The sequence below is a fragment of the Arachis stenosperma genome, chromosome 9 (genome assembly GCF_014773155.1).
Source record: "Arachis stenosperma cultivar V10309 chromosome 9, arast.V10309.gnm1.PFL2, whole genome shotgun sequence".
Classification (NCBI taxonomy): Eukaryota; Viridiplantae; Streptophyta; class Magnoliopsida; order Fabales; family Fabaceae; genus Arachis; species Arachis stenosperma.
The window spans coordinates 115,592,638-115,601,254 of NC_080385.1; positions in this window are offsets into that span (position 1 = coordinate 115,592,638).

The following is an 8,617-nucleotide window of genomic DNA, read 5'->3' on the forward strand; positions in this document are numbered from 1 at the left end:
CGCCAGAACAGAGCACCATTCTGGCGCTGAACGCCCAAAACAAGCAACAACCTGGCGTTTGAACCCAGGATGGTGCACAGAAGGGACAATCTGGCGCTGAACGCCAGAAACAAGCATGAAACTGGCGTTCAACGCTAGAAACATGCATTACATGGGCGTTTAACGCCCAGAACATGCACCAATGGGCGTTTGAACGCCAGAATGATGCATGAAGGCATGTTACATGCCTATATGGTGAAGGAATGGTATTTGTTTTTACCTCAGGATCTGTGGACCCCACAGGATCCCCACCTCAGGATCTGTGGACCCCACAGGATCCTCACCTACCATATTCCCACCTTACCTTTTAATCCTAATCACACTCTCCTAATCCAAATCTCATTCTTCCCCATATCACACTTCCCAAAAACCTTCACCAATCACCTCAATTCCTCTTCCCAATTACCCCATTCACCATTCACATCAACCTCCTCTTCCCCATAAACCCCACCTACCCTCATAAAATTCAAATTCATTTTTCCACCCATTCCCACCCAAATTGGCCGAACCTATACCCTCCCCTCTCCCTATAAATACCCTCCCATTCTTCATCATTTTCACACAACACAATCCCCTTCTTCTCCCATATAGCCGAACCTACTTCTCTCCCTCTCTACCATATTCTCTTCTTCTTCTTCTACTATTCTTTCTTTCTTGCTCGAGGACGAGCAAATTTTAAGTTTGGTGTGGTAAAGCATAAGCTTTTTTTGTTTTTTCCATTACCAATGGCACCTAAGGCCGGAATTTCCTCAAGAAAAGGGAAAGGGAAAGCAAAAGCTTCCACCTCCGAGTCATGGGAGATGGAAAGATTCATCTCCAAGAGCCATCAAGACCACTTCTATGATGTTGTGGCAAAGAAGAAGGTGATCCCTGAGGTCCCTTTCAAGCTCAAAAAGAATGAGTTTCCGGAAATCCGACATGAGATCCAAAGAAGAGGGTGGGAAGTCATAACCAACCCCATGCAACAAGTCGGAATATTGATGGTTCAAGAGTTCTATGCCAATGCATGGATCACTAGGAACCATGACCAAAGTATGAACCCAAGCCCAAAGAATTATCTCACAATGGTTAGGGGAAATACTTGGATTTCAGTCCGGAAAATGTGAGGTTGGCGTTTCATTTACCCATGATGCAAGGTGATGAACGCCCCTACACAAGAAGGGTCAACTTTAATCAAAGGTTGGACCAAGTCCTTATGGACATATGTGTGGAAGGAGCCCAATGGAGAATAGACTCCAAGGCAGCCAGTCCAACTAAGAAGACTGGACCTCAAGCCTGTAGCTAGAGGATGGTTGGAGTTCATTCAAAGGTCCATCATCCCTACAAGCAACCGATCTGAAGTTACTGTGGATCGGGCCATCATGATTCATAGCATCATGATTGGAGAGGAAGTGGAAGTTCATGAAGTCATCTCCAATGAACTCTACAAAATAGCTGACAAGCCTTCACACATGGCACGGCTAGCCTTCCCCCACCTTATATGCCATCTATGTTACTCAGCTGGAGTTATCATAGAAGGAGATGTCTCCATTGAAGAAGACAAGCCCATCACCAAGAAAAGGATGGAGCAATCAAGAGAAGTTCCTCACGGCCATCAAGAAGAACATGAGGAAGTTCATCATCAACAAATGCCTCAAGGAATGCACTTTCCTCCCAACAACTATTGGAGCAACTTAATACCTCCTTAGAAGATTTGAGCCATAATGTTGAACAATTAAGGGTGGAACATCATGAGCACTCTATCATTCTCCAGAAATAAGAGAAGATCAAAGAGCAATGAGGGAGGAGCAACAAAGGCAAGGAAGGGACATAGAAGAGTTGAAAAACATCATTGGTCCTTCAAGAAGAAGACGCCACTAAAGGTGGATCATTCCTTGTTCTTTATTTCTTTCTGTTTTCGGTTTTTAATTATTGTGTTTATCTATGTTTTGTGTCTCATTTCATGATCATTAGTATGTAACCATGCCTTAAAGCTATGAATAAATTCCATTAGTCCTTCACCTCTCTTAAAAGAAAAATGTTTTAATTCAAAAGAACAAGAAGTACATAAATTTCGAAAATAGCTCTTGAATTTAGTTTAATTATATTGATGTGGTGATAATATTTTTGCTTTCTGAATGAATGCTTGAACAGTGCATATGTCTTTGGATCTTGTTGTTTATGAGTGTTAAAATTGTTGGCTCTTGAAAGAATGATGAACAAAGAGAAATGTTATTGATGATCTGAAAAATCATGAATTTGATTCTTGAAGCAAGAAAAAGCAGTGAAAAAAAAATGGCGAAAATTTTAAAGCAAGGATCCAAGGCTTTGAGCATCAATGGATAGGAGGGCCCAAGGAAATAAAATCCAGGCCTAAGCGGCTAAATCAAGCTGTCCCTAACCATGTGCTTGTGTCATGAAGGCCCAAGTAAAAAGCTTGAGACTGAGTGGTTAAAGTCGTGATCCAAAGCAAAAAGAGTGTGCTTAAGAGCTCTGGACACCACTAACTGGGGACTTTAGCAAAGCTGAGTCACAATCTGAAAAGGTTCACCCAGTTATGTGTCTGTGGCATTTGTGTATCCGGTGGTAATACTGGAAAACAAAGTGCTTAGGGCCACGGCCAAGACTCAAAAGTAGCTGTGTTCAAGAATCAACATGCCTAACTAGGAAAGTCAATAACACTATCCAAAATTCTAAGTTCCTAGAGATGCCAATCACTCTGAACTTCAAAGGAAAAAGTGAGATGCCAAAACTGTTCAGAAGCAAAAAGCTACAAGTCCCGCTCATGTAATTAAATTAACATTCATTGATATTTTGGACTTTATAGTATATTCTCTTCTTTTTATCCTATTTGATTTTCAGTTGCTTGGGGACAAGCAACAATTTAAGTTTGGTGTTGTGATGAGCGGATAATTTATACGCTTTTTGGCATAGTTTTTACATAGTTTTTAGCAAGTTCAAGCTACTTTTAGGGATGTTTTCATTAGTTTTTATGTTAAATTCACATTTCTGTGATTTCAGGTAAATTCTGACTGAAATTGAGGGATTTGAGCAAAACTCTGAAAAAGGCTGACAAAAGGACTGTTGATGCTGTTGGATTCTGACCTCCCTGCACTCGAAATGGATTTTCTGGAGCTACAGAACTCTAAATGGCGCGCTCTCAACAGCGTTGGAAAGTAGACATCCAGGGCTTTCCAGCAATATATAATAGTCCATACTTTATTCGAAGAATGACGACGTAACTTGGCGTTGAACGCCAAGTACATGCTGCTGTCTGGAGTTAAACGCCAGAAAAACGTCATGATCCGGAGTTGAACGCCCAAAACACGTCATAACTCAAAGTTCAACTCCAAGAGAAGCCTCAGCTCGTGGATAGATCAAGCTCAGCCCAAGCATACACCAAGTGGGCCCCAGAAGTGGATTTATGCATCAATTACTTACTCATGTAAACCCTAGGAGCTAGTTTATTATAAATAGGATGATTTACTAATGTATTGGACATCTTTGGTCTCAGTTTTGTTTTATTCTTCATCCTAAGAGACTATTGATCACGTTTTAGGGGGCTGGCCATTCGGCCATGCCTGAACCTATTACACTTATGTATTTCACGGTGGAGTTTCTGCACACCATAGATTAAGGGTGTGGAGCTCTGCTGTACCTCAAGTATTAATGAAGTTCTATTTTCTTTTATTCAAATCTCTCTTATTCTTATTCCAAGATATTCATTCGCACCCAAGAACATGATGAAGGTGATGAGTAAATAACCCTCATCATCATTCTCACTGATGAACGCGCGTGATTGACAACCACTTCCGTTCTACATGCAACAGAGCTTGAATGCGTATCTCTTAGATTCCCCAACAGAATCTTCGTGGTATAAGCTAGATAGATGGCGGCATTTATGAGGATCCGGAAAGTCCAACCTTGTCTGTGGTGTTCCGAGTAGGATCCTGGGAATCCGGAAAGTCTAACCTTGTCTGTGGTATTCCGAGTAGGATTCCGGTAATGAATGACTGTGACGTGCTTCAAACTTGTAACCTGCTGGGCGTTAGTGACAGACGCAAAAGAATCAAGGGATTCTATTCCAGTAGGAGCGGGAACCAACCAGTGATTGGCCGTACTGTGACAGAGTGCGTGAGCATTAGCTTTCACTGCGAGGATAGGATGTAGCCATCAACCATGGGTGATGCCTCCAGACTGGTTAGCTGTGCGAGTGACAGCCGCATAGGATATTTCCCCGAGAGGAAGAAAGTAGCCACAGTTGATGGTGAACCCCTATACAAAGCTTGCCATTGAAAGGAGTAAGAAGGATTGAGTAGAAGCAGTGGGAAAGCAGGCGTCCTTGAGCTATGCAGCATCTCCATGCACTTATCTGAAATTCTCACCAATAAATCTGCATAAGTATTCTATCCCTTTTTATTACTCCTTTTTATTCATTATCCATTCCAATAATCACAATTACCCTTTTATCTCCCTAACTGAGATTTACAAGGTGACCATAGCTTGCTTCATACCAACAATCTCTGTGGATTCGACCCTTACTCACGTAAGGTTTATTACTTGGACGACCCAGTACACTTGCTGGCTAGTTGAACGGAGTTGTGAATTCAAATAAAGAAAATAAACAGTGCCCTAAGAGTGAACATCCTCAAAGTATAAAGAACATATGATCACAATTTCGTCCACCAATTGCACAGGCCAAATGGCATCCTTCTGTATGCAAATACTCCAGATGGGCATGTGAATGCCGTTTTCTCCTGATTTTGGGGATCTACTGCAATTTGATTATAACCTGAATATCCATCCAGGAAGCAGTAGTATTCATGACCTGCTAGTCTTTCTAGCATCTGGTCTATGAATTTTGGTGGCTGTATTGAGCCTTCTGTAATCAATACACATACGCCACCCTGTAATTGTTCTTGTAGGAACCAGTTCATTTTTTTCATTGTGAACCACTGTCATGCCACCTTTCTTAGGGACAACCTGGACAGGGCTTACCCAGGGGCTATCAGAAATAGGATAAATAATCCCAGCCTCTAGTAACTTAGTGACCTCTTTCTGCACCACTTCCTTCATGGCTGGGTTCAACCGCCTTTGTGGTTGAACCACTGGTTTGGCGTCACCCTCCAGTAGGATCTTGTGCATGCATCTGGCTGGACTAATGCCCTTGAGATCACTGATGGACCACCCAAGAGCTGTCTTGTATGTCCTTAGCACTTGAATTAGTGCTTCCTCTTCCTGTGGCTCTAAGGTAGAGCTTATGATTACAGGAAAGGTATCACCTTCTCCCAGAAATGTATATTTCAGGGATGGTGGTAATGGTTTGAGCTCGGGTTTAGGAGGTTTCTCCTCTTCCTGAGGGATTTTCAGAGGTTCTACTATTCTCTTTGATTCCTCCAGATCAGGCTGAACATCTTTAAAGATGTCCTCTAGCTCTGATTCGAGACTCTCAGCCATATTGATCTCTTTTACCAGGGAGTCAATAATATTAACATTCATGCAGTCATTTGGGGTGTCTGGATGTTGCATGGCTTTAACAACATTCAACTGGAACTCCTCCTCATTGACTCTCAGGGTTACTTCCCCTTTTTGGACGTCAATGAGGGTTCGGCCAGTTGCTAGGAAAGGTCTTCCTAGAATGAGAGTTGCACTCTTGTGCTCCTCCATTTCCAGCACCACAAAGTCAGCAGGAAAGGCAAATGGCCCAACCTTGACAATCATATCTTCAATCACGCCTGATGGGTATTTAATGGAGCCATCAGTAAGTTGAAGACATATCCGGGTTGGTTTGATTTCTTCAGTCAAACCAAGCTTTCTGATAGTAGATGCAGGTATTAGGTTGATACTTGCCCCAAGGTCACACAGAGCTTGCTTGGTGCAATTACCCTCTAATGTGCATGGTATCATAAAGCTTCCGGGATCCTTAAGCTTCTCAAGTAAGCTTTTCAGAATGACTGCATTGCATTCTTCAGTGAGGTAAACTTTTTCAGTTTCCCTCCAATCTTTCTTATGACTCAAGATTTCTTTCATGAACTTAGCATAATAGGGTATTTGCTCAAGTGCTTCTGCAAACGGAATCTTTATTTCAAGAGTCCTGAGATAGTCTGCAAAGCGAGCAAATTGCTTATCCTGTTCCGCTTGGCGGAGTTTTTAAGGATAAGGCATTTTGGCTTTGTATTCCTCAACCTTAGTTGCTGCAGGTTTATTGCCTGTAGAAGTGGGTTGGAAAGCCTTTTTAGAAGGGTTGTTATCAGCACTTGTATGTGACTAATCCCCCACTGGCATTTGAATGCCAGGGGTGGAAGTTGGAGTGGCGTTAGACGCCAACTCCTTATCTGTTACTGGCGTCTGAACACCAGAACTGTGCTCCCTTTGGACGTTCAACGCCGGATTCATGCTTGTTTCTGGCGTTGAACGCCAGGAATGAGCATGGTCTGAGCGTTCAGCGCCAGCATTATTCCTCTCTGGGCTCTGATTGTCCTCAGAGGGATTTTGAGTAGCCATTTGTTCATTTCTTGGTTTCCTGCTGCTTTGAAGTGAGGTATTTAATGTTTTCCCACTTCTTAATTGGACTGCTTGGCATTCTTCTGTTATTTGTTTTGACAGTTGCTTTTCTGTTTGCTTTAGTTGTACTTCCATGTTCCTGTTAGCCATTCTTGTTTCTTGTAGTATTTTCTTGAATTCGGCTAGCTGCTGAGTTAGAGAATCCAGCTGCTGATTGAATTCATTAGCCTGATCTACAGGACTGAGTTCAGCAGTTACTATTTTAGCTTCTTCTTTCATGGAAGATTCAATGTTTAGGTACAGATGCTGATTTCTGGCAACTGTATCGATAAGCTCTTGAGCTTCTTTAATTGTTTTTCTCATATGTATAGATCCACCAGCTGAGTGGTCTAGAGAAATCTGAGCTCTTTCTGTAAGCCCATAGTAGAAGATGTCTAATTGCACCCACTCTGAAAACATTTCAGAGGGGCATTTTCTCAGCATCTCTCTGTATCTCTCCCAAGCATCATAAAGAGATTCATTATCTCCTTGTTTGAAGCCTTGAATGCTCAGCCTTAGCTGTGTCATTCGTTTTGGAGGAAAATAGTGATTCAGGAATTTTTTTGACAGCTGTTTCCATGTCCTTATGCTGTTCTTAGGTTGGTTATTTAACCACCTCTTAGCTTGATCTTTTACAGCAAATGGAAACAGTAATAATCTGTAGACATCCTGATCCACTTCTTTATCATATACTGTGTCAGCAATTTGTAAAAATTGTGCCAGAAACTCTGTAGGTTCTTCATGTGGAAGACCGGAATACTGGCAGTTTTGCTGCACCATGATAATGAGCTGAGGATTCAACTCAAAGCTACCAACTCCAATGGAGGGTATACAGATACTACTCCCATATGAAGCAGTAGTGGGGTTAGCATATGACCCCAGAGTCCTCCTGGACTGTTCATTTCCACTTAATTCCATGATGGAACAAGGGAGATGATATGCATGTTGATATTATTTATTTTATAAAAATAATTTTCGAAATAATAGAATAAAATAAAAACCGAATTAAAAATAAAATAAATAAAGAAAGAAAATTAAAAATTAAAATTTATAAAAAAAGTTTGAAAGATTTTCGAAAAATTGAGAAGAGAGAAGATGGTTAGGATATTTTTGAAAAAGATATTTTATTTAAAAAAAAAAATTTTTTGAATTTTGAATTTTATGATGAAAGAGAAAAACACACAAAAGACACAAGACTTAAAATTTTTAGATCTAATGCTCCTTATTTTCGAAAATTTTGGAGGGAAAACACCAAGGAACACCAAACTTAAAAATTTTAAGATCAAAACACAAGAAAGACTCAAGAACACCTTGAAGATTCACAAGAACACCAAGAACAAAAGAAAGAACACCAAACTTAAAATTTTTAGAAAATCAAGATAAATTTTTGAAAATTAAAGAAAGATCAACAAGAAAACACCAAACTTAAAGTTTGGCACAAGATTAAATCAAGAAAAACTATTTTTGAAAAAAGATTTTAAAAAGAAGATGCCCAATTGCCAAGAACATAGACCAACGCTCTAGCCAACTGAGCTATAAATTCAATGTTATTTTTAAAGATGTATTATATTTATGGATAAAAATAAAAAATTTTAAAAACTAATTTTTGAAAAAGGAACAAGAAAAACACGAAAACACAAGGAACAAGAAAAACTAAAGATCAAATAAGAAAAATAAACAAGAACAACTTGAAGATCAAGGAAGAACAAAGAACATAAATACGAAAATTTTAAAGAAAAATATAAAATATGCAATTAACACCAAACTTAGAACAAGACACTAGACTCACGAAAAATTAACAATTAATAAAGAAAAATAATATTTTTGAAAAGAAAATAAAAGACTCTGACCCAATTGCCAAAATCTTCCTAATCTAAGAAATAAAATAAACCTTTAGTTGTTCAAACTCGAATAATTTCCGACAACGGCGCCAAAAACTTGGTGTACGAAATCTTAATCCCAATTATTAAAATCAAAATTTCTTATGATCTCATACCACTAACCAGCAAGTGCACTGGGTCGTCCAAGTAATACCTTACGTGAGTAAGGATCGATC